Raw genomic sequence first — 25,805 nt, forward strand, 5'->3', positions numbered from 1 at the left:
CAGTGAGTTTGCTTGTCATGTTGGCTGGAAGAGATAGAGGCCACATCTGCACAACAAAAGAGGTCTCTGACCGTGACTCTTAGGCCTAATTTTAAGTAGGCTTAGCCTATCCTGTGCAAGGATAAGTTTTGAACAAACCCCAAGATTGAGGGCTTGGCCTATTGCTTTGGTTGTCCACACTGCTTGTGAGAATATCAGGAATTCTCCACATGGGGAAGTTGAATTTTCCCCTTTTCTCGCCATTCCCTCAAGGGGACTTTGCAAATACTTTTCTCTTCACTATTCAAATCACTCTGGGATTTATTAGGCCATCACTCTGGACAAACCTACAAAATTTCATGCCCTACTCAAGGTTCCATGTATTTATGGTGTTCAATTAAACTGTCCCATAAGTTATATTAGGAAACGCACTAGTCAAAGTATAAACCAAATAAACTTTTTTTGCTTTAGTCTTACACATAAGTTAAAGTTTTAAAATAGGAATTACCATCTATTTTCAACACCCTACAATATTGACATTCCTTTACTCTTTCTCATGCAAGAACGTTTTTTAATTTGTACATTTAGTAACTATTATTGTAGGCATTCTTACTCTAAGCATTCCTAGATTATACCATCTCAGTCTTTATCATTTATTTTCCTTCTGATTTCATTTGTTCCCTCAGCCCTCCTCCATCATTCTCACATTCAGTTTCATTCAGTGCACCAACATTATTGTATTACAGTGAGGTAATATTGTGCTATCCATTTCTAAATTTTTACAATCAGTCCTATTGCACAATCTGTATCCCTTCAGCTCCAATTACACAATATCTACCCTATTTCTATCTCCTGATGGTCTCTTATTCTTAGCTGAAATTCTACAAGTTCATTCACTAATGTTAGTTCATATCAGTGAGACCATACAGTATTTGTTCTTTTGTTTCTAGCTAATCTCACTCACCATAATGTCCTCAAGGTCCATCCATGTTGTTACATACTTCATAACTTTATCTGTTTTACAGCTGCATAATATTCCATTGTGTGTATATACCACAGCTTGTTTAGCACTTGTCTGTTGATGGACATTTCGGCTGTTTCCATCTCTTGGCAATTGTAAATAATACTGCTGTAAACATTGGTGTGCAAGTGTCCATTTGTGTCCTTGCCCTCGTGTTCTCTGAGTAGACACCTAGCAATGGTATTGCCAGATCATATGGCAATTCTATACTTTTCAGCCAGAATTTTTGACTATCAAAATAGATCTCTCAAAGTTCAGAACATAAAGCCCACACCTGATATTCGAGAAAGAGCCCCTCAAAATCCTTCAAGTGTTTACATTTTTGATTCATCCACACTTGTATCAATCTGGGAACTTTGACTTTCCAGTCTAAAGAAACCACATATAATGTGGGGAAAGGGCAAGAAGGTAAATTCAAGTACCCACACTGATGACAGCAAGGAACGAATGCTATTTAGGATTGTGATTCAAAATCATTACATATAGAAGCATCCAATATCCCTCAGCATTCCTTAAGAGTGTTACTGTATGGGACCAGGGGTTTCTAGTGATGATTCCTGGAATCTCTGGTTCTGCGTTGTCTCAGTGACACCAAGTGGGTAGGACTCTGCTCCACCCCCAGATCTCACTTCAGTTCTTCTTTTTGTGCATTTGGTATGTTAGAATTCTGAAAAAGGGCTCCTTGGCCAAGACTTATACTTGTAAACCGGGTTCTTGCTGGAAGTGGAGTGGCTGTTCGCCATCCTGAGGTGAGGCAGAACTCTGAGGTAGTACATAATGGCTGACACGCAAAGTCTGGTAGAAAGATTGGAGAAGGCAGTGGACTGTCTGCAGGCAGTCATCCCAGGTCTCTGACATGCACTGTGGGCATGGAGACAGTCATCCAAAAGGAGCACCTCCTCATGTGCAAGCATTTGACTTGCTGCTTGCTGGTCCTGTAGTAGAATGCCTGAAGATCAGTAAAGAGATTGGGGGAGATGGGCAGAAGCATGCGGAAATGGTCCACACAGGTCTGAAGCTGGAGTGAGCTCTTTTGGCTACAGCCTCTCAGTGCCAGCAATCAGCAAGGAATAAGCTTTCTGAATTGTTGGCACCCATCTCAGAGCAGTTCCAAGAGGTGATAACCTTTCAGGAGAAGAACCGAGGCAGCAAGTTGTTCAATCATCTGTCAGCTGTCAGTGAAAGCATCCAGGCCCTGGGTTGGGTGGCTATGGCTCCCAAGCCTGGCCCTTATGTGAAAGAAATGAATGATGCTGCCATGTTTTATACAAACCGAGTCCTCAAGGAGTACAAAGATGTGGATAAGAAGCATGGAGACTGGGTCAAAGCTTACTTGAGTGTATGGACAGAGCTGCAGGCTTACATTAAGGAGTATCATACCACTGGACCAGTCTGGAGCTAAATGGGCCCTGTGGCAAAAGAACTGAGTGGATTGCCATCTTGACCCTCTGATGGATTGAGTCCTCCTCCTCCCCAACAGGACCCCCTCCCGCCCCCCTCAGTCGCTGCCAGTTCAGGCTCAAGATGACTCTGCTTCATGCTCAGAACTCTTTGCCCAGATTAATCAGGGAGAGAGCATCACGCATGCTCTGAAACATGGATCTGATGACATGAAGGCTGCCCTGAAGGCTGAGAGTGGTCCCGTACGCAGTGGCCCCAAACCACTTTCTGCACCTAAATAAGAAGTCAGTTCTTCCCTCAAAATGAAAGAAAGAGCCAGCTCTACTTGAACTGGAAGGCAAGAAGTAGAGAGTGGAAAATCAGGAGACTGTTTCTAACCTGGTGATTGATGATATGGAGCTGACACAGGTGGCTTACTTATACAAGTGTGTCAGCACAACATTGCAGATCAAGGGCAAAATTAACTCCATTATAGTAGATAACTGCAAGAAACTCAGTCTGGTGTTCGATGACGTGGTGGGCATTGTAGAGATAATCAACAGTAGGGAGGTCAAAGTTCAGGTAACAGGTAAAGTGCCCACCATTTCCATCAACAAACAGATGGCTACCACGCTTACCTGAGCAAGAATTCCCTGGATTGTGAGATAGTCAGGGCCTAGTCTTCTGAAATGGATGTCCTTATTCCTACAGAAGGCAGTGATTTTAACAAGTTCCCAGTCCCTGAGTAGTTCAAGACCGTATGGAATGGCCAAAAGTTGGTCACCACAGTGAAAGAAACTGCTGGATAAGCGAAGTGCCTCTGGGTTCTTCACTCCTTCACACCCTGGGAAAAATTTATGTGATAAATCTGTATCAAGAAGGTTCTTTTCTAGATTTTCTCTACCTTTCTGCTCTTAAACTGTGTCTCTGCTCTGAGAAGTACAGCTACCTGCCTTCACGGAAATACCTGTCAGGCTAAGATTTGGGATGGGATAGCAGGTCAGTTGATCATCTGCAGGAAGGGATAGCTTTTCCATGTCAGCTCAACCACACCACCAGTCTATTCTTTTGGAACTGCAGACCAACATTAATGGGTTTTAGCTTCCAGCTTTTGGGGTTATTCTGTCAACAGTCACTTGAGAAGAATAAAACAGTCCCCAGGAATTAACATATCAGAATGATCTTCACACCAGTTAATCCTGTTCTAACAGTGAGCGTGAGGATAGCAGCAACTGGTGTAATTCCAGTTGGTTCTTCTAACCAAACTAATTTTTCACTGTTGACAAGTGAGACAAAAGTTGTGCTAGACCAAAGGCTGAGGCTTGACCGTTTAGCATTCCAAGCAAAAATTTTCTATAAGCATCCTTTTTATTTTGCGTTCCATCCTGGGTCTGCCTGAACCATGAAATAGTAGGTTTTCCTATACCAACTGCTGTAGCTGTGACTTGCATGCAGGATAGTTAAAGGAATCTCTGACCCTTTCTTTCTCTGGGATCTTTGCTGCTTAGCACTTTCCTACAGAGATGATTTGAAAAGGGGGGGTGGGGGGAGCGGGGAGGAAACAACACACTGTTCCAAGGAATCTGGCATTCCTCCTTCCTTCCCTGCTAGGTGCCTGCCATCCATCTTTTCTGCCTTCTTTTCCCTGCCATGCTCAACAGCTTATGGTTTCTGTCCAGGCACCTGAACAGAGGACTAAAACCTCCACTGCAGGCTGGTTTTAGGTCTCCATTTATGTCAGAACCTTGCACAGCACTGCTAATGTAAATTTTAGTTTTTCCTTCCAGGACAAACACTTACCAAAATATGCAACATTTTTTTGTGGGAAAGAGATTGTCCTGTGACTTCTCCCATTTCTTGAGGCCTGTGGAAATAAACCTTTATGTACTTTAAAGTTTACAGAAAATGGAATAAAGTTAACACCAAAAAAAAAAAACCCAAACAAACAAACAAAAAAAACTTATGCTTGTGAACCAACATTTTACAGTGTAGTTTGTTTCTGTAAAGAGGTCAGTCATCAAGAAAAGATTACATTTTGCTCATCCTCATCAGTCTTCATGTAAAAGGCAGGGAAAGGTATAAGATATTTCAGGAATATTTGCATTAAAATGGTGAAAAGTTTGGGCATAGTAGGCACTAAGTAAGTATTTGCTGAATGGATGGCTCACTAAATGCAAAGAGAGAAACTTCAAAAATTTGCCTTCCCCCTTTCTTATTTTTCTGGGGCTGCTGTAACAAAGTACCTCAAACTGGATGGCTTAAAACTCCAGAAATTTATTGTCTCACAGTTCTGGAGATTAGAAATCCAAATCAAGATGTCAGCAGGGCCACACTTCCTCTGAAGTCTGCAGGCTTCTGGAGGTGGCTTGCCAGCAATCCTGGCGTTCTTTGGTTTGCAGCGTAGCTCGATCTCTGCCCTTAGCACATGGCTGCCTTCTCTCTGCCTGACTGACTGTGTCCAATTTCCGCTTCTTATAAGGACCCCCGTCATATTGGATTAGGACCCATCCAAATGCAGTTTGGCCTCATCATAACTAATATCATCTTCAAAGATCCCATTTCCAAATAAGACCACATTCAGGAGACTGGAGGCTAGGGCTTGAATATGTCTTTTCTGGGGACACAATTCAATCCATAACAGCCCACATCACTGAATAAACAAGGCATGACTGAATTTGGCTCCAGTTTAGTTCTGTTGTGTTTATAGATACCAGGGTTCAATCTTCTAAGAACAACTTTAATAGTGAAGTGACAATATTTGGCAAGGCACTTGTCAAAGCACCTTCAAGGATCATTTTGCTGTCTTTTAAAACATCTTTCAGAAAGATATCATCAAGTATTTGGAGTGAAACTTGATGATCTGTTCGCTTGGAGATGTGGAAATTGAGATCGAAATCTGCTGTAGAGGCAAGTACAATTTATCTATATAATCAATATGTTTAATTGAAGAAAAAGTTATGCATTTTCTTGAAGGTAACTTATTTTATTCTTTACCTTTTTATACATTGAATGTCTATTGCCAAATATGAGGCAGAGCTAAACATGGAATCTAGTTGCTTATATATATGTATTGTTAAAATTACAAAATATAACATATATAAAGTATACAAAATAGATATGCACAAATAGAAAACATACAGAACAGATATACAAAATAATCACTTTTGTATACTTGATTTATTTATAACAGTGGTTGGCAAATTTTTTCTGTAAAAAAAAAAACTACTAACCATCCATCCCTGAACATACATACCTTAATGGAATCATACCATATGTGTTCCTTTTTGCTCAGCATTATGAGAGGCATCCGTGTTTCATGGAATTGTAATTTGTTCATTTTAATTGCCATAAAGAGTTTCATCATGTGACTATACCATTCCCATTCTAATGCTAATGGGCATTTGACAGCTGCTTCTGGTTTTGGCTCTTTGAATAAGGCTCCTGTGAGCATCCTGCCAAGTCTCTGAGTGCACATGCTCCTGCACTTCCACTGGGCATGTACTTAGGCGTATGGAATCAGCATGTGTACTTTACACTCATACTTGAATAATCTCAACAGTTTTCTGAAGTGGTTGTACTGACTTCGTTCTCCCAGCAGTATACAAGCATTCTCATTGTTCATCATCAGGGGATCAGCAAACTATGGCCATCGGGCACTTATGGAGAGGCCCAGCACTGTGAGCCATGGAGAGGGAACTGGCATGTCCCCTTCCACCGAGGATGCCCCCTGCTGGAAGCTGTGTCTCACTGCTGCCAGGGCTGCCTACAGTGAAGCTGGCCTTGGGGGTGCCCCCCTCCCACCTGCCCACCAGGCCCCTCCCTCTTGGGCCCATTCTTCCCCCAGGACCTTCTCCGTCTGTTCTAGTTTGCTAGCTGCCAGAACACAATATACCAGAAACAGAATGGCTTTTAAAACGGGAAATGTAATAAGTTTCTAGTTTACAGTTCCAAAGCCGGGAAAATGTTCCAATTAAAGCAAGGCCATAAAAATGTCCAAATTAAGGAACCAAGAACAGATTACTTTCACTCAAGAAAGGCTGATGGGTTCAGCATTTCTCTCTACTGGGAAGGCACATGGTGAACATGGCGACAGTCTGCTAGCTTTCTCTCCTGGCTTCTTGTTTCACGAAGCTCGCCCGGAGGCATTCCCTTCTTATCTCCAAAGGTCGCTGGCTGGTGGCTCTGGTTCTCTTGGCCTCATGGCTCTGCTTGGCTCTGCTGTGGCTTTCTTGTGACTCTAAAAAGGGACTCTCTCCAAAATGTTTCCTCTTTTAAATGATTCCAATAAGCAACCCCACCTCCAATGGGTGGAGACACACCTCCATGGAAATTATCTAATGAAAAATTACCACCCACAGTTGGGTGGGTCACATCTCCATGGGAACAATCAAAAAGCTCCCAGCCAGCAATATTGAGGGAGGATTAAAGGACATGGTTTTTCTGGGGTCCGCCACAGATTCAAACTGGCGCACCATCTGACTATAAATTGGAGAAAGCATGCCTACAACCCAGATGGTCCACCCCAGTCAAATGTGGCAGGGTAGGCCAGGAGTCCTCTCTCTAGTCATATAAATACTTACATAAATAATATCCACAGTTTTGTCTCTTGACTGCAAAGCCTAAAATATTTGCTTTTCTAGCTCTTTACAAAAGGTTTGCTGACTCTTGTTCTATAGTGTCACCAACATTTGGATGTTGTTAGTCTTTTCAATTTTAGATACTATATGGATCTGTAATAAAATTGCATTTTAATTTTATTTTTTGTTTCTCTGATTTCAAAGAGATTGAACACCTCATCCTAGTTGTCAGTCGTTTAGATAGCATCTTCTGTGAAGTGCCTGTTCAAGTCTCTTGCCCATTTTTCTTTTGGGTTGTCTATCTTTTTTTCTTATTTATTTGTGGGAGTTCTTTATATATTTTGAATATGAGCCTTTCCAGCTATATGTTGCAAGTTTCTTCTGCTGTATGACTTTCCCTTTTACTCTTTTCATGGTATCTTGATGGATAGTAGAAATAAATTCTACATTTTTATTCACCCACCTTTCCTTTATAGTTTTCGTGTTCTATGTTCTATTTAAGAAGCCTTTCCTTAACTTGATTGTACTATTTTTTTTTTTATGTTAGCTCCTAGTATTGTGGCTCTTGAACTTCTTGTGCATCAGAATCACCTAGAGGACTTATCTAAACCCCAACTTCTGGAGAAAGTCCCAGACTTTCTCATTTGGTAGGTCAGGGGTGAGGTTGGAGAATCTGCATTTCTAGTAAGTTCTCAGTGATGCTGACATTTGGTTTTGGAACTACACTCTAAGAATCACTGATCTAGAGGTGTTATTGTTTTCTTTTTCTCATTTAGATCTACAATATGCTTGAAATTACACGGTAAGGTCAGTTTTCATTTCTTCGATATTGAAACCTCATGACTCTGGGCCATTTTTTGAAAAGAGTGTCCTTTTTACACTGGTGTATAAACCATGTGTCAAAATGTTCATTAATCTGTTTCTGGGTGCCCTAGTCTCTTTCACTGGTCTTTTTGCTTACTCTTGAGCCAGTATCACACTGTCTTAAGCTGTCTTAATTACTGTAGCATTAACTATATGCTTATTATAGGCTGTTGGCATATGATAGAGCAACATCCTATACTTTCTCTTTCCTTCAGTATACATTTATGACCAACTAGCCAATTTGTACATATGCGCGTGTGCGCGCGCGCACACACACACACACACACACACACACACACACACACACACTGACAGGAACCTTATTGGGGTTTTGATTAGAAGTGCATTGAATCAATAGACTGGTTTGGAAGATTTGACATATTTACAATAGTGAATGCTTACACTAATGTTTCTCAGTCTATTTTTCCTTATTGTCTCCCGTGGAGACTTTTTTCCTAATCACTGCCATCCTCGTGACATTTTAGTCCTAAGTGTACACTGTACATATCCATTTATATACTGCATGTATATCTGTGCTTCATGCAGAACAAGATTGAAATATTTTCACCCCCCCCAAGAACCCAATTTTGCTGCCTTGGGGTGATATTGCCCCCATTACACATTCAGCTATTTATCTATGGTGTTGCCTTCCATTTATTTAGCTATTCTTTGAGTCCTTGCCCACACGCTCTATCTTTTTCTGTGTGGCAGTCTTATTCATCTACTTTTAGATTGATCCCCAGGTATCTGCCCCTTGGGTTTAGTGGTGTAGCTCCCAGTAAGGCTCAGGTGATAGCTGTGGTCACACCAGGCAAAGCGCTTTGGCCTCTTGGCACTAAACCCCAGTGCCTGGCACCTGCCTTCCCCACCTCATCACGTTCTGCTTTCTAGGCACCGCTTCTTAAGACGCATGCTTGAAATTCCCATTCTGACTCCAAACCCATTTGTCATTTGCGGCTATAAAAGCAAATAACATATATGGTTTTCCATGTGAAACAGATATTTGGAAAGGAGGACCGCGTTTTGGAAAACATTCAGAATTAAGGCATAACCACCGTCATTTTCTATTCATTGCGTAAAAGAATAACCTAAAAATGTATCAGTAGATGGCACTGTTCCTTAATAGATAGAGAAAGCTCTATACTGCTGAAGAGTGGGTTTGGGGAAAAACATTGTTCTGTTAAACTAGAAATTAAAAATAATATAAATAAAACTAAAAAAAAGTTCTGCAGAATCCCTTGTGATCTACTTCTCTGGAGAGCTTAATTAAAGTTAATGAAGAAGCTTAAACTCCGTCACCTTCTCTTACTTACGGGTGGGCTGTTGTTCTAACAGTCTTTTTTCAGACCAGGCTAAACTAAGTGACAGCGAATTGTAGCCTTGGCATGGCCAGAATCAAATCACCCAGCCCAAAGCCCCCGGTACCTTCCCACTGTTGCCCTGTGCTCTGGGTAGACACACTGCTGATTTTCATTTTCAGGGGCATCTCTGTGGGAGATAGAACGCTCAACTGAATGTGAAAGGAATGGAGCCCCCAATCCCGCCCCCCTACCCCCACGTGTGTGCAGTGCTCAGTGCAGCAGAGTTGAAGAGCTGGGTGCAAACCCTACCTCTGCTATGCAAACCCTACCTCTGCTATGCATTAGCTATTGGACCCAGTGGGTTGTGAGTGGTAACTGCAAGTGCCCAGGTAGAAACCATCATCAAACCTTGTCACTTGCATTACTCTCAGCTTTGGGACTCTGTAACCCAGGCATGTGGGCTTAAACAACCAAACCCTGGCCTCTTGGGTTCCTGGTTCCCCCAAGGAGCTTCCAAAAAGCACCAATGTCCCAGCCCCAGAGATTCTGATGTGCTAGGTCTGTGGTGGGTCAGGTCCCCCAGGTGGTTGGTGACCAGCTGGGTTGAGAAGCTGTGTCTTCACACAGTGCCACCAGGAGAGGTGAGACCAGGGAGATCTCAGGCTTGGGGTGTAGCAGCAGGCTAGTAACTGTGAGATTTCTGAGCTGAGCCTTCTCTCCTGGGCTAACTATGCCATCAGCTCAGAGTTCACAGGTATCTTTGTCAGCAGTTCCAACTGGGAATAAATGTGGTTGAAATACTCGGGGCAGGTTTTCCTCTCAGATGTGCTTCCTGAACTAGAGAAATAGAGCTCCATGAACAAATCATGAAAGCATCATGAAATACTCTATTTTTCTCACTTTTTCTCTATCAGTGGCTATGTTTCTGTTTCTATGTCTATGTGTCTGCTTTGTTTCTGGCTCATCTGTTTCTGCTTACTTTGTGTGTTTCTCTATGAATCTGTTTTTATTTCTCCTATTTCAGTCTGTCTGTCTCTGTTTCTTGTCTGGTCAGTTTCAATCGGTCTTTCTCTCTGTCTCTGTCTCTTGACTCTGTTGCTTGGTAGGGTACAATTTATATACCCCGAGGTTGTTGTGGAAGTCTGTTTTTGCTCACCATCCTAGAACTTCTTGGTCACAGAAATCAGAAATGGGTAGACTGAGGCCACTGAGACATGAGTGAGCCCCGGCTCCTCTGTTACATCGAGCCAGCTTCACTCTGAACACTAACCTCCTCACCCTTTTTCTAGGACATGGCCAGGTATGAGGTCACTGAATTTGTGATCCATTTTCTATCTATTCTAATGTAGAATCACAAGGCTAGATTAAATATGGTTTACTTACGCTGTTGAGAAAACCAAAAGCTGTTTAAAACTGCCACTGAGAATATTATGCTGCAATTATTTGGCAATTTGACAACCCAACCAACTACTTGGTTTCATCTCAGTCCTCTATCTTAAGAAAATTCACTTACTGATTGACTTATCTGTAGAAAGAAAAAGATTGCAATCATTTGTACCCTGTATTCCAGGGTGAACTCAGGACTTCTTATTGGTCCAACAGGAAAAAGGGTTTTCTCCCAACTGACTGTCTCCTCATCCTAATTTACCTTTCCCTTCCCCTCCTTCCCCTCCTCTCCCTCCCCTCCTCTCCCCTTCCCTTCTTTGTCACTTGCTGGAAATAGCTTGGACATACATTTCATTAGGACACAAAATTTTGTGATGTTTAAACAGAATCCAAAAGGCTTTCAAAAATAAACTGATTAAATAGTTTCTATCTAACTGGAAGAAATAAAAAGCAGGCCTGTAACTGCATAACAGAATATAACACCCTGAGCTAAATGCTGTATAATTATGCCAGTTTTTAATTTTCTTTTCTGAAAATCTTTGTGACTCATTATTACAATTTTCTTGTGTTTATATGGTACAAGGAAATGTTTCCAACAGTGCTGTGTTTTGGCAAATATAGAGTAAAAAGTGATGTCAAAAAATAAAAATCAAAAAGTAATATGAAATAATCTTTGTGACCCTGCTGCCTGGCAATGGAGCAGATGGGTTGGAGGTGAGCATTCTGGGATGGGCAGGATAGAGTGCTGAGCTAGTTGGGGGAGAAAGCAAAGAGGGACAGGGATGGACCACAGGTTCCTCCTGGGGGTCCCTCCCTTACTATGTCAGCAACTTCTTTTGGAAACACTGGGCAATACTTAAAAAAAAACCATCCCAGACCCAGTGCTGATGCTTAGCTTCTGACTATGTCAGCAGTCCAGTTGAGAGTCGAAATTCCTTCCTCAACCTCCATCACCCCATACTCTGTAATTTCTCCACCCCATCATTGCACTCCTTACTCATCCAATATGATTTTTAGCAAGCCCGCCCAAGCCTTTAAACCCTTCCCCAGATTTTGGCTTTTCCAAGACAGATTACCTTCTCACCAAAATCTCTTCCAAATGAAAATTGGTATTCAGTAATTTGAGTTTATAATTTTATGTGACTGAGGGGCTAATTATTTTTTTAAACAAGTCCTGAGATGATTATGGAAATTGGAGAGAGCTGACAGAGACTGGGAAGGCTTCCTGGAGGAGCTATGAAATGTTTGGAAGGGAGGGGAGTTTCTCGATTTTTGCCAGGGAGAAAGTGGGAAGAAGCATTATTTGAGGCACTAAGCCCATAAATGCTTGCAATTCAATTTTTTTAAAAAAGTAAATCCCTTTCCCTGACACCATTTGGCTGAACAGATGTTCCATTTATTTATTGCCTAACAAATCACCACATAATTTAATGGCCTAATAACAACAATCATTTATTTTGCTCGTGAAGCTAAAGTCTGGGCAGAGTAGGGCAGGGCTTTATACTGTCAACTCTCCTGGGCCTGGAGGGTGCATTTGCCAGGTGACTTATTCACATGGTTGGCAAGTTTGGGAGCTCAGTCAGACTGTGTCAGGGCCTCAGTTTCTCTCCCTGTGGCTCCATAGGCTGCCTGAGTTTCCTTATGGCATGGCAGCTGGATTCGAGGAGCAAGGTCTCAAGAGATAGAAGGAAATGAAAGCTGCCAGTTGTTAAGGCCTGGACTTGGGATCCAGCACTTTCACTTTCACCTCAATCTATTAGTCACATCATCATAGAGCCCAGATTCTAGGGCAGGGGGCCAGGACCCCACCTGTTGTCGGAAGGACTGTCAAAGAGTCTGGGGACCATGTTTTAAATCTGGCATGGCAGTTGGTATAGTGCAGAGGCTCTCAATCTTACTTGCATATTAGAAATACTTTGAAGTTAAAAATAAAATATTAATGCCTTCCAACTACCCTATGAGATTCTGATTTAATTCAGCTGGAGGGTGGCCTGGGCATTGGCATTTGTTATTACTAAAAGATTCTGATGGTCAACCAGGATGTGGTGTCTGGGCAAAGTTCCTGTGACGAAGAATTGACAAAAATGGGCCATGAATCTAAGGGTGTGACTGGGGCTCGTCTTGCTGTCCAGAGCTTGAAGGAAGGAAACGCACTCAATAAGTTGAGTCAAGAGTTGTTTGGCACCACTGTCTGCAAGATAAATTGCTTCCAAATGAGTATAGAGGAAAAACTTTCAGGTAAATGGACCTGCCATCATCACACATGCTTTTTCTCATATTGCATTTTACCTGTAGTTTGTAAATATTACACACAAAAAATCAATAATGCTGCCATATTGCCATAATCTAATTTGTCTTTTCTGATTGTGTGCAGCACAAGTTGGCTTTTGGCATCACATTTCCAGACCTCAGAGACCAATGTTAAACATTTATAGTGCACTTAATCATCTGTCAGAAATGTACAAAGGCACAGAGTCTCATTAATAATTATGAAATCATTGAGTCACACAGAAGGAGATGCTCCCCCTTTTACTTACATAATGACCAGTGACCACAAAAAATGTGGGTCATTTGCGATGCGTGACTAGCGCATCAGATAGTGGAGATCTGCTTGAGAAAATTAATAAAAAAAAATCTTAAGAAAATATAAGCCTTTTAGAAAGGGAAAAAACATGCATATGGATTGCTGCCATATTCAGCCAGGGCAAATAGATGCTCCCCCTCATTTAGAGTCAAGTTTAAATTCAGTCAGGTAATTTCCAGGAGTGAAGAGATGTGAATGGAAATGATCTTATTTGTGTTCAGAGGCTAAATAAGTCATTTCGAATGTCCAGCTTTGGGCTTTTATTCATAAGTATATGTTTCATTGTATGAATCAAAGAGGTACATATTTTGATTTGAAATGAGGCTGGGATGGAAAGTGCAAACTGAATTTTCCAGGACTTGGGTTTTATTTCCTGGGCTGTTAGTGAGAAATTTTATTTCATAAGAACTATTAATATCAGACAATGTCGTTTTAGTAACATAAATACAAAAACTGAATTATCTCGTTGCAGATTCCACCCCTTCTCTGTTCAACCTAAGGAATCTAAGTTTTAGCTTTTATAAAAAAATTGCAGGCCCTACTTGTCTTTACAGCAGCTGACATGATATGAGCTCTTCTTCTTTTTCATTTTCAACATCAAACTATTTTCATTCTGTGTAAAAAGCTTCCCAATCTATCAGGTGGCAATTGTATGATTTGCTCCACCAAGATGGTGGTAACTCAAGGCTAGGTTGGACTTTTGTGGATGCCATATCCAGTCGGTCTCGTCGATCTGATGTTCTGTGCCACCAAAATTTCTTTAGTCAAATTTTTGATGTTTTCACACCTTGCCTCTTACTATGCTAGGTCTGGTCTTTGGCAAAAGTATTAAATCCACAGTATTTGCCTTTGATGTCCTTCCTTCCAGTTTTGAACCAAGAATAACCACATCCCTTTCTGCCATCAGGCAACCCTCTGCGTGGGTGTTAAAAATTGACCTTGCCCATCGACCGCAAGCCATGGTGGGTTGATGCATTTCTTGGTCCCTACTTAGGAAAATCATCGGAAAGTATTGTTTTGTTATTGACCAGGGTTTGGGAAAGACAAACCCATTGAAAAAGCCTCTTAAAATTTGGTGGGATTGATGTTCCTGTTAATCTGCCTGAATAAATATTTGACTGTCCCTTTCCCAGGTGAGAAATAAGAAGCAAAATTACAGGTAAGGATACCAAAAGCAACCAGGAATGGGGCCAAAGCAAAAATACAGACCATGTAGTTTGTTACCTTGAAACAGATGGACCTCAAATTGCCCCATAAGTATTCTAGAAACTAAATGAAGAGAGACATTTGATTGATTATATAATTCAGAGTCCATGCGATTACAAAGAGTCCCATCTCAAAGGAGGTGCACAATTCATTTTGATACTATGGAAAGCACATTCCTCCGGGAATCTCTCCTTGGAATGCGAAAGTGTCTTTGACCTTCTCATCGCCTATTCCTGCAGTTTCCTTGGGGTATCTCTTTATTGATTCTCACTAGGCAAAGTGATGATGTCATGCCCAAGTCTGTGAAAGCCTTTCAATGGAAAGGGCTCAATGGAAAGGAAAAGGGCTCAAAAAGACAGTCTTAGTTAACACATTTCAAATTCAGTAATTAGGGCTCATACTCACTCAGTATAAAAACACATGGTCTGGCTTTGTCTAGGAGTGGACTTTAGAATGTCTGGAGGACACCATGAAAAGGTAGACAGCATATGCCCTCCAGAACCTTTTTTCTTCTCTAATTTGAGGTTTTGATAAATATCTGAAAGCAATGGCATGTTTAAGGTTATGTTCCCTGGCAAATCCTGTGTGTCCCCTATTAAGCATGGAATCAAAAGCCCTACCAAGCAGTAGCTGGGGGCAAGGTTGACATACCCTGGGAAAAATGAGATGCTGAATGAACACATTCCTGAATTGATGTCCCTTCTGCTTCTGCTAGGAGGGGCGCTGAAAGAAGATCTGTGAGCAGGGCAGAGAGCTGGATTGTGCTTTATTATCTGTGAGCACTTTTGCAATTACACTTTTGCAGGAACATGAGAAAGAAAAGAGATGGTTAATGAATGGTAATAGAGTCAAGGTGAGCTATTGCCAAAGGCAGTCAGAGTGAGGAAGTAAGACAGTTATTTGTGTTGATTCCAAGATACATCTAAATGGAGCTTTCTGGCAAAGCAATTGATTCACTCTTCCTTTTCATGCTTTCCATATCCTTTGGGCACTAGTATGTGGTCAGCAAGGTGCTGGGTACTGGACATTTCAAGAGAAAAAACCCTCATGGTTTAGTTCTCTCTCTCTCTCCCTCTTTATTTTCACCGTTTGCAGATATATCGATGTCCCTCTTGCTTTCCCCTGGAGGTTTCAGAAGTCCTGATTTGTTTTCTGGCCTCTCAGCCAGTATGACCTTCAGAGGGCAGGGAGCCAGCTGAGGCTACTGCTATCCTCAAAGAAAGATTTCAGCTCTATTTGCTCTCCTAATGACCAAGGACCAGGTGTTAAGGAGAGCATTGTTTTCATTCTCTTGTTTCTAAGCTCAGTTATTGTATAATGTTTAAGATTTACCATTAGCAACACTGATATGAGAGGGTCATTCTAACTACCTCATTACAGTGATTGTTGAGAAGCCATAGTTTTATGTTAAATGATTTTGAGCCTTAATTACTGAATCTGAAAGGCTGTATTTCAAATATCTGTAATGGTAAAAAGAAAAAGATCCTTTATTCTTAAGGGCCAGCAGGGAACGAACAGTACAAAACGTCCTTGTTAAAATTCCCTTTCTCCTTTTAAAATAGATGATCAAAGACTTCTTAGAGTTCCCACCACTCTCAGGAGATGTATGCATACATGAGGAATGGCACACAGGAAGACTTAGATCGTTGCAGTGACACACGGAGTTTCACAGAATAAGCTGGAAGGCGTCTCTTGATCAACCTCCTCATTTTGCAGATGAGGAAAGTAAATTCTAGAATGGGGGCATTTATTGCAGAGCAACAAGTATTGAATTCAGGGTTTTTCCTTCTGAATCTCATGGCCTGCCAATTGTGTTTATTGCCCCATTCCTCCTTGCCCCTAGCATGCCTGCTTTGTTTTTGCCACAATGTGCCCAGCCCAGGGGTCAGTTGTGACAACCTGATCGTGATTCCCATGGTATGTGGGCATGTTCTGGTCTATGATCTGTGAAGGGAACTTTCCCGGTACCCTTTGGAAAAGTTTTGCTTTCCAGATAAGAGGGAGGCACTTGAGAATGGTGCCCTTTTACTGCTACCCCCTTGCCTTCTCCATTGGTTGCTCTCATTGGGACACAATGCTTAAGGCTGCAGAGGCCCCCTTGTGCCCACAGGAAGAGACAATTGCCCTTGTATTCAAGTTGGCAAGTGGAAAGAGAAAACCAGCCCCATCCTGCTGACATCACTTATCTCCTAAGCAAGACTGTGCTTGACAACTTCTTCTTTTGGATGAGCAGGATTCTCCCTTGTTTTAAGCCAGGCAGGAGAGTACCAGGTGTATTCAGGAATAAACAAAATGCCGCTGCGATTGGGGAGCAGTCAGTAAGAGGGGGCATAGTGGGAGATGAAATTAGAAGGTCATGGGAAGCCAAATCAGATAAGATTTTGTAAGAAGAGGGAGGAGAAACTGGGAGGCTGAGAATGAGGAACCAGCAAGGTCAGAGGAAAATCAGAAGAGAGGGTGATCCTGGAAGCCAAATGGAGAAAGAGTTCCAAGGAGGAAGGAGTAATCAATTAGTTCACAAAACCAAGTTAAAATAACTCCAAAACCAAAACCAAGTTACAATATCCTCCATTCCAGGATATCATGGGATTTCCAGGCTGGCTTCATAATACTTTTGAGTAGTTCTGAGTGGGGACTGCTTACATTTCTCCAAGTTGTCTTCTCTCCACAGTCGGCTTGTTTAGGTTCTTATTACCTACCTCTTCTCGGCTCCTCTGTGCTCTGTCCCTTTCTGCTAACACATCACTATGCTGGACGCCTCCATGACCATCTCCCTCTCCCTAGTCCACCAACTCCAGTGATAGACTGAACTGAAGATTCAGGGGGACCTGGGGAAAGACACCACAGTTCTGCATAGCACAGTCGGTCAGGATGGGCTAAGCTATGCTGTGGTAACTGACCATCCAAACAGCACAGTCTTAAAGCCACAAGGACAACTCATCAAATGGACAGATGATTTGTGAATTTCACTGTATGGAAATGTTTCCAAACAAAGAACAGTAAACAAATACTGAACTCTAGTTAGTGATACACATGTTGAAGTATTTTGAGGTGCAATATACCGAAGCCTGCAATTTACTTTGAAATGTATCCAAATACTATAATGGATTAATAGATGCATAGCAAGATGAAAGGGTGGATAAATAAATGATAAAACAATTATAGCAAGATATTAATTGTAGTATCTGGGTGGGGAGGGTGTACAAAGACATTCACTGTAAAATTTGCTCATCTTCTGAATGTCTGAAAATTTCCATAATAACTTGTTGGATAAACAGTAATAAAAATTTAGCTTATGCTGAGCAGTATCATGGGCCAGCCGGGGGCTCTGCTCATCAAGGATGCTCAGGAACCGAGGCTGATAGATTAGCCACCATCTCAGATGTGTTGGATCATCATGTTAGAGGAAAAGAGAGGTCTGGAGGCAATTAAATGCACTGGATGGGAAGTGACTCATGCCGTTTCTTCTTGTAGCATTTTAGCGAGAATGAGTCATATGGTCCCATTCAATTACAGTAGAAAATCAAGGTGTTGGTGAGGCCATGCTTTCTCTCTGAAATGTATAGAATTCTGTTGCTGGTTTGTCAACATCCTTGGGATACCGTGGCTTGCATCTCTGTCCCCCCATCACATGGTAATCTCTCTTGTTTGTGTTGCTTCTCTGGTTTCTGATGACTTCTGGTTTCTGGCTCCTATCTCTCTAAGGCCTTCAGTAATATGGAATAAAGCCCACCTTCATTCAATTGGGCCACACGAAGGATTTTTGAAGACCCTATTCATAAATGAGTCCACACTTTAATTGATAATATGTCATCAAAGGGTCCTTTTTTACAGATGAATTCATACCTATAGGTACATGGATTAAGATTAAAAACATGCCTTTGTTGGGGTGCATAATCCAATCCAGCACAGTAAGTAAGACATGTTTCTTATTCACATTTTGTATTTGGGAATACTGAGACACCAAAGAGTTGATTAAAACAACAAGTTGATTAAGGTTGCAAGCTTTCTTAGTGGAAATGCTGAAAGTGACTTCCTGTCTTCTGATCCTCAGCTCAGCTCTTGAGGCAGCCAAGACATTCTCTGGAGCATTTTTCTACCTCAGCGCCAACAAGCACATCAGAATTTCCAAGACTGGGCCTGACAATTTTTATTTATTAAAAGAAAAGTTGAGAAACATTGGGTTGGATTCCATTGCTGCAATTACTTGTAGAGCTTTTTGTTGAGTATTTTGAGTCTAAAAATCTATTGTTTAATTAGCCAGGCATTTTTAATACAAAATCCCAGATATTAGAGATTCTAGACAATATACTTGATTTAAGTGGGAAAGAAAATCTCTACTTCATAGAGTTAATTCCTTAAGGAATTGTCAGGTGAATTGATGAATTGACTTAGCAACTTACTGCTTTCCCCTCCTGTCCTTGTTCAGTAAACCTATGGAGTTTATTGAAAGAAGAAGTTATTCTCTTTCCTTACAGATCTTCAAGCCAATAAATATTTGTTCAGAACCTTCTGGGTGCCAGAAACTGTGCTATGTATTGTGGAAACAAAGGTGCAATACGGCATAGTCTTTCCTCTTAAAGAGTTTGCACATAGTTAATCAAATATGAAGTACTATAATACGATATGTATGGGTTGCTATGTCGGTATTAAAATTGGTTTGGGAGAAAGTGCCCCCTTTGCAGGAAGGGATGCAGGGCAGTCAGGAGAGATATTCAGAAGTTTGCCAGCATAGATGGTGTGAATAAACAATATAATTTCTTGGAGTTTCATGCAATATAGGATTCAGGTGAGCATGATGAATAAAATTCAATTCCCCTTCCACTTATATAGTAGATTGCATTTGCCTACATCTATGAATTTCCTTAGCTAATATCTCCCTGAACCCTTACGATATCAGGCATAGACTGGCACAAATATACTTTCTTATTTGCTTAAAGAGAAAAAAAAAGAACTATAGATACATAAAATAAGTAGCATTGGCTGCGTTTCAAATCGTCTTTGTATGGATTGCTGAGGCATCTTTATCAATATTAATCATTTAAGTTGGTTTGGGTTTTAGATGCACAAAGTTCTCAGTCTTTAAGGACTAATTGCTTTGATTATTTCAGGGAGGATTTGACTCTACTTTTTCAATGAGTTTTGGTTTGCAGTTCCTTTCTTAAACTGGAAGATTGCCTGAGTCTTGCTTTAACAGTAAATTTCAGTTTTCAACAAATTTGATTTGTGGCCACTGGGGAAAGCCAGATCAAGATTTTCAGACAGAAATTCCAGGGCTTCAGCTTCAGTTACAGGTTTTGCATCTCTATCACCAGTGATGCTTTCTCAGATGATTCTCAAAGATCTGTCTTATCTTGGCCTCTTAAATATGCTTGGACTACCACCCACATGTCATGGCAAGACTGGAACACAAAACGCCCATCACAACTTCAATGACTCATGGTAGAGGAAGGTTTACATAACTACTGCTATGTACTGTTTGACACGTGGCTGTGGATACACGGATGAGGTGGCTCTGGATATTTTAACAGAGAAAGATCTCTGAGATGTATTGTCGAGTTGAAAAAAAAATGAGCTACAGATCAATACATGACATCATTTACATGAAAGTTACTCCCACAAAACAGTGCTATATATTTTAGTGGATACGCACATCTATATGAATCTAAATACAAGGAAATGTTCTGGAGGGAGCTAATGCCATGGGGCAGAGCAGTTATTTGTGTGAAGCACAGGTAGGGGAACACAGCCCAGCAGTACTTGGACCTCAGCTGCCATAGTTAAATAGTTTTTTTATGTCTGCTTTTGTTGCTGTCATTGTTTATAAGACTGTATTTATGTGATTTTAAAAACAAAAGAGAGGCCAGGTATCGATAACTGTTTCAGGGGATGGTTTCCAGCCACCGGAAGTGGTCTGCCTTAGAGGAAAGGCTGTGGAATCAGACCCACCCACAGTCAGGGCTGTGCTAACTTGCAGGCAAGTCACATACTCCTTGAGCCCAGTGACAACAGCCTTGCAGGGTCATGAGATTTAATGTTTAATAATTTAAAAATGTGCCAGGCACACTAAACAAATGGTGACTATTTTTCTTCAGACTCTTGTATTTTGGGTCCTGGCTTTCCACCCCAGCTGAGTCTTGGCCCAGGCCTCTTCAGAATCTCCTATCGTTCCTCTCTCTCTGGTCACCAGAAACCCAGGGCTTGGATCGAAGATTCCCAGAAATCAGCTGAGAGAATCCTTCTTCCGGTCCCATCTCCAACCATACCGAATTCCACCTGCAGGGTAAACTGCCTCCCTCTAGGGAGGACTCAAGAGTACATTTGTATTCTCATCTAGTTAATACAGGGAGGAAAATTTTCAGTTCCCGACATATTCTGGGGCTTAATTCTCTTCCACAGAAGTTGTTCTGTGTGTGGGAAGTGGGCATTTGTAATCAATGGGAGTTTTGCCTGAGAACGCAACAAAGAGACTGATGCGGTACCTGCAGATTCTTACTGCTTTTATAAACAGGGCAGGCTCTTCTGGGACATTTGGTCTCCACAGTCTCCTCCAGTAAGGGAGAAGAGACTCCTGAGTTTGTACATTTGCAGGTCAGTGGAAGGCCTGCATGGGACAAGAAAGCTCTAGTCCTCTCCTTTATGCTGCTTTCCCCCCTTTCCTTAATGCACGTAGTGCCCTGCAGGATCTCTATGTCCCTAGTGATTTCATTCCTTCTGTATCTTTTTCTTTTTCTTTAAGCAGTTTTATTAAAATATATTCATACACCATACAATCCATCCAAAGTGCACAATCCAAGGCTCACAGTATATTCGCAGAGTTGTGTATTCATCACCACAATCCATTTCATTACTCCAAAAAGGGAATACCATACCCCTTATTATTGACACTTAGCATTGCTGTGGGATCTTTACCTTTATACACTATATTTTGTTTTTTACAAAATCATTTCCCCATGGAACTTTCCAGAATGATGGGAAATTTGGCTTTTGAATTCTTTTTGTCCTCTCCCCACCATGGAAAGACAAGTCAGAGTCAAGTTTGTTAAAATGATAGGCTTGGACCCTGAACAAGGGGCAAAAATAAAGAAGCCATCCCCCGCTTACACCTGGGCAATATTGAAACGGACTATTTGTCCATGTCCCAATCTGCACTCTCTCCCTCCCTCCTTCAGCCCATGGTTTAAGGTCTCCTCCTGTCCAAACAGGCTCCCTCCCTCCCTGAGGCCACCAGTTTAAGCTTCTTTCCCATGCTGGGTGTCTGCCCGCCAAGCCAAAACCTCCCCGCCCAGTCCCTCAGATATAAAAGACCCTCCATTGTTTCTCCCTGGCTAGCTGAAGTCTGACTTCAGACCCCCACTTTGCTGGTGCCTGAATAAATTCCTTTGCCTGTGATCAGTCTGTCTCCTGGCCTTTCTTTGAAACTAACAGAGTTTACAGATTATAACATTTTATTTGGGACACTAAGGTTTTGCTGCAGCCTGGAGGCCCAATCATTTGTAAAAATGGAAGCAGCTTTGGGCTTCAAGGAATGGCAAATGACTCTTTTTTTTTTTTTTTTTTTGCATGGGCAGGCACTGGGAATCAAACCCGGGTCTCCAGCACAGCAGGCGAGGATTCTACATGCTGAGTCACTGTGGCCTGCCTGGCAAATGACTTTTATAGACACATAAAGAAAGTTAGCTTGACTCTTACTGATTGGACAAGGATGTGTCTGTCCTGTAGGAGTGGATGTAGGACAGGTGGGCTTGATTTTGTACTGGGGCAAACGTAATGAACTAGGGTCTGGATTGACTAACTGGGTCTGCTGCCTTGGTAGGGATTTCAAATTTTGAAAGATAAAGAGGGAATTCAAGTGGGAGTTCAAAGAGGAAGTAGGGTATGGATGTCTGGGCTCTGAGGGGTCTGGGGAGCAGAGCCCTGGAGTAGATCTGCTAAACTAGGGAGGCAGTAAGAGCTGGATTTGTGGATTATCAATATCAGTGTCTGGCGGAACCCAGGTCGTTCCCGACGGAACAGGCAAAGGGTCAAGGCTACAACAGGTGATGATGGAAAAGAGCAAGATCAGGACGCCCCAGCATAAAACTGCAGAAGACAGGGGAAGCAGTGCGTGAGTGCTACATCAGCAACAGCCTATGTGTGCTGTGTTAAGGGGGAGCTGTGCACTGGCTCACAGGAGCAAGGGAGGAGCAGATGAAAGCACTGGCTTGAGCTACCCTGTTTCATGGAAGTACCTTGTCACTGTGGGGCTTCCAGCAGAAGGTTTTTCCAAAGGGGCTTAGTTTGCTGACAGCAGAAAGACGTATTATTTTCTCTCCTTGTCTGTTTTTCTGGGTTTTCTTTTCCAGCTCTGTAGAAGCTGGTGCAATTGAATGTCCACTGGCTTTGTCACTCACCCCTTCCAGGCATGTAAATGATCTTTTTATCATCCCAGTCCACACAGCGTGGCTTCTCAAACCTCTGCCAAAGATCACTCAGTGAACTCCTAGTGCTGCTGAGATTGTCTGAGCACACTGCATTGAGCCTTTTTCCATCATGGGGCTGTGAAGGCAGTTGTCCCTGGCTTCAGTAGAAAGCTAGGATTTGCAGATTGATGACTGGCTTCTGGGGCATTTTCTCCTTATGAGCTTAAGATTTTGGATACTTTTAGAGATTCAGAGAAGGGGGGCTCAATTATTTTTTCCAATTCACACTGGAGCCCTGTGGTCTGCATTCTGCATAAATGTATCTCCTAGAAGACTGCTTAATGCATAATTCAAATTCGGAAACAAGGGGCTGTGGAAGTCATGCAGAATGCATGCCTCCTCTAAGCAGGTCAGAACATTGAATACCCACATCCTCTTGGACTGAGTGTCAGTTGACTCCCACCCAGCTTTTTGTTGTTTGTTCTCTGCTTTCAGAGCCTTCATGTACAGTTGTAAGCAATAGTTACAAGTTGTGCAAAAGTGTACCTCATCTAAGAGGCTCCATTATGTTGCATCTATCATGTCCTTGTGTAGGTATTATAAAAAAAAAATCCCTGATAGATGTCTTGAATGGACAATTTTCTGGCAGATGGGAGTGATGTGTCTTGAAGAAAGGGTTCCTCCTCCTTATTTGCAGAAAGGCCCCAAATAAACTTAAATTTTTCTCCTTGTGCCAACATATGAAGGCCAAGCACCTGTGTGACCCAGCCTAGATATTATTTGGGAGGTGGAAGCCAATGTAGGGGATAGGGAGAGAAACTCCTGTTGGGAATTAAGGAGGTGGCACTTGCTTGACAGTTGACTTCCCAGGAGTGGGGATGGCTTCCCTATGGCTAGGGAGTGAATGGGAGGGAGGGGTGGTTTCCATAAGAGGTGGAGACCTGGGCCCTGCCTGTCCACATTTCTCTGGGTGGATTAATGGCTCCACTGAGACAAGGAAGAATGGACCATGGCTTGGAAGCTTTAGCAAAAGATATCTATGAGCCAGCTTAATATGGAAAGATTTTGCCTTCTAAATGGGCTTTGCCACTTGGGCACTGAGCAGGTTAGCAGCAACTAAAAGGGCTGTGAGGACATGGGACTTTTTATTAGACTTTCTGGTCTGTGTCAGCCTTTCCTCCCCCCCCACCACCCCCAAGAAATTTTGTATGAATTTGGGATGGGAACAGGGCTCCTGATAAATGCTTGATATTAAATGTCTTGCATTAAATCTGACAGAAAAACAGAGCAAGGTTATGTTTCTTGCACCCAAACCAAGTGGAGCAAATTCACATGCCCTATGCTTGGGAACAGGTGATGGTGTAACTCAGAAATACAGTGTTTCCAAAACAGGGTGTCTGGTACTAGTTGCTGGAAGGGTGTGTTTTCAATATTATTCTATTCTCTTCCAAAAATCAGCCCCTCTCATTCAGCTTCATCGCCCTCTTCACCTCAGGAACCCAGCACCCATCTGGTGCATGTTGGCTGCCCAGGTGCCTCTTCTGTGCCCTTCTCCTTGCCTCACTCCAGATCCTACCCAAGCAGACAGGTCATATGACAATCCCTTCCAAGCTGGCCCTCTGCTAATGAATCCTGGTGATGCATTAATGACTTATAGTGAATTAGTAAGTTGCCCTGCTGTCAAAGACCAAATTAAGCAAAGGCTGTTTATTTTTAACCTTGCAGCTGCAGGGGAGCCAAACCCTGGTATTCTCTTGTCAGTAGGAGTTTGGAGGGGCTTTTAAGGATTTATAAACTAAAAAGAGGAAGTTTTGAGATAGTCTGACTGGTGAGCATTCAATTAATGTGGCTTTCTCATTGGCCTTTAAGTACCTTTGCTAGTCCTTAAGTGGTTCGCTAACCATTCATATGGCTGGGGAATTTCAGGCTGGGCAGAATGAGACCGGGTTTTCTGCCTTTTTAGAGCTAGTTTATGGGATTTCTTAACTCTGGAGGGCTGAGAGGATTATCTGGGCAACACAGAGAACAGGCAGGTCTTCCCTATACTTTATGTAAGAAAGTGTTGTTCCTAGTCTCAAGAATGTAATTCCTTAAGAAACAGTCTTGCTACTGAGATCCTATTTGAATTATTACTCAAATATACAATATTTATTTAGTTTTTTTTTTTTTTTACCAACAGCAACAGCAACAACAAATGAGGGAGAGAGAAAACAAAACAAAACAAAACCTCTGCACTTTACTGAGCATTTACTAAGTCCAGACATGAAGAGGTAAGTGTAATGATTATTCCCATTTTAATGAACGAGAAACAGGCTCAGAGAAGTTGGATGAACTCATCAAGACTTTTAAGTTGCTCAGCCCTCCAGAGTCAGAATTGGACCCAGGCCTTGGGTCCAATTTGTTCTTTAGCTATAAACCTACACTTTCTCATTACCTAAAACCAAGGAGAATCAGAATGGCAGCAATTCAGGCATTTTGGTAGTGCTAGTGGGGTAACTATCTTGGGTAAGGAGCCCTTCTAGAGTCTTCTAGATCAAACCTTTTTGGACCAAATTTCGGCAGTTCACATGTAGGTCTAGCTTTACATGTAGAAACTATCCATTCTTAAGTTTAGCATTCTTCTATTTCAGCTGTGGTAGCACTAGAGAAAATTGTCAAGGGTCATTTAGGAAGTGGAGGAGATGATTAGAGGGCTCAAGGGCATGGAAGAGAGAAACTGTCACAACCTAATGACGAAAACCATACATGGTTGGACAGAGTTAAAAAAAGAAAAAAGTATTATTAAAATTCCAAAAGGCAAAAAATTGCGGTAGAGATCAGTGTTTAAGTTTCAGACACTTAAACCCTTAATGTGCAACTGAGTGCTTCTCTCCTTGAATTTTCAGCTCAGCGCATGACTCCACCTGGGTCTTATTGGCTCAGTAGTTTGACACTGACGTAGGAGGGTGAGGCATTGTGTTGAAGTTTTAATCTCCCCGGTTGTGCAGAGAAGTGACAGCAGCCATTCAGGAAAAGGTTATGTATCAGATGGGACTTTATTGTACTTTGTGGCATGTTGCAAAAATCTGTCTCTGATTTGGAAACGATATATCTGATGAGTGTTTG

The 25,805-nt window shown here is 41.9% G+C and overlaps 1 pseudogene; it reads left to right on the forward strand.

Moving 5' to 3' along the window:
- Positions 1 to 1,777: 1,777 nt before the first annotated feature.
- On the forward strand, positions 1,778 to 3,189 carry LOC143676249 (adenylyl cyclase-associated protein 1 pseudogene; annotated as a pseudogene).
- Positions 3,190 to 25,805: the final 22,616 nt, after the last annotated feature.

This window comes from Tamandua tetradactyla, chromosome 3, assembly GCF_023851605.1.
Source record: "Tamandua tetradactyla isolate mTamTet1 chromosome 3, mTamTet1.pri, whole genome shotgun sequence".
NCBI classification, from domain to species: Eukaryota; Metazoa; Chordata; class Mammalia; order Pilosa; family Myrmecophagidae; genus Tamandua; species Tamandua tetradactyla.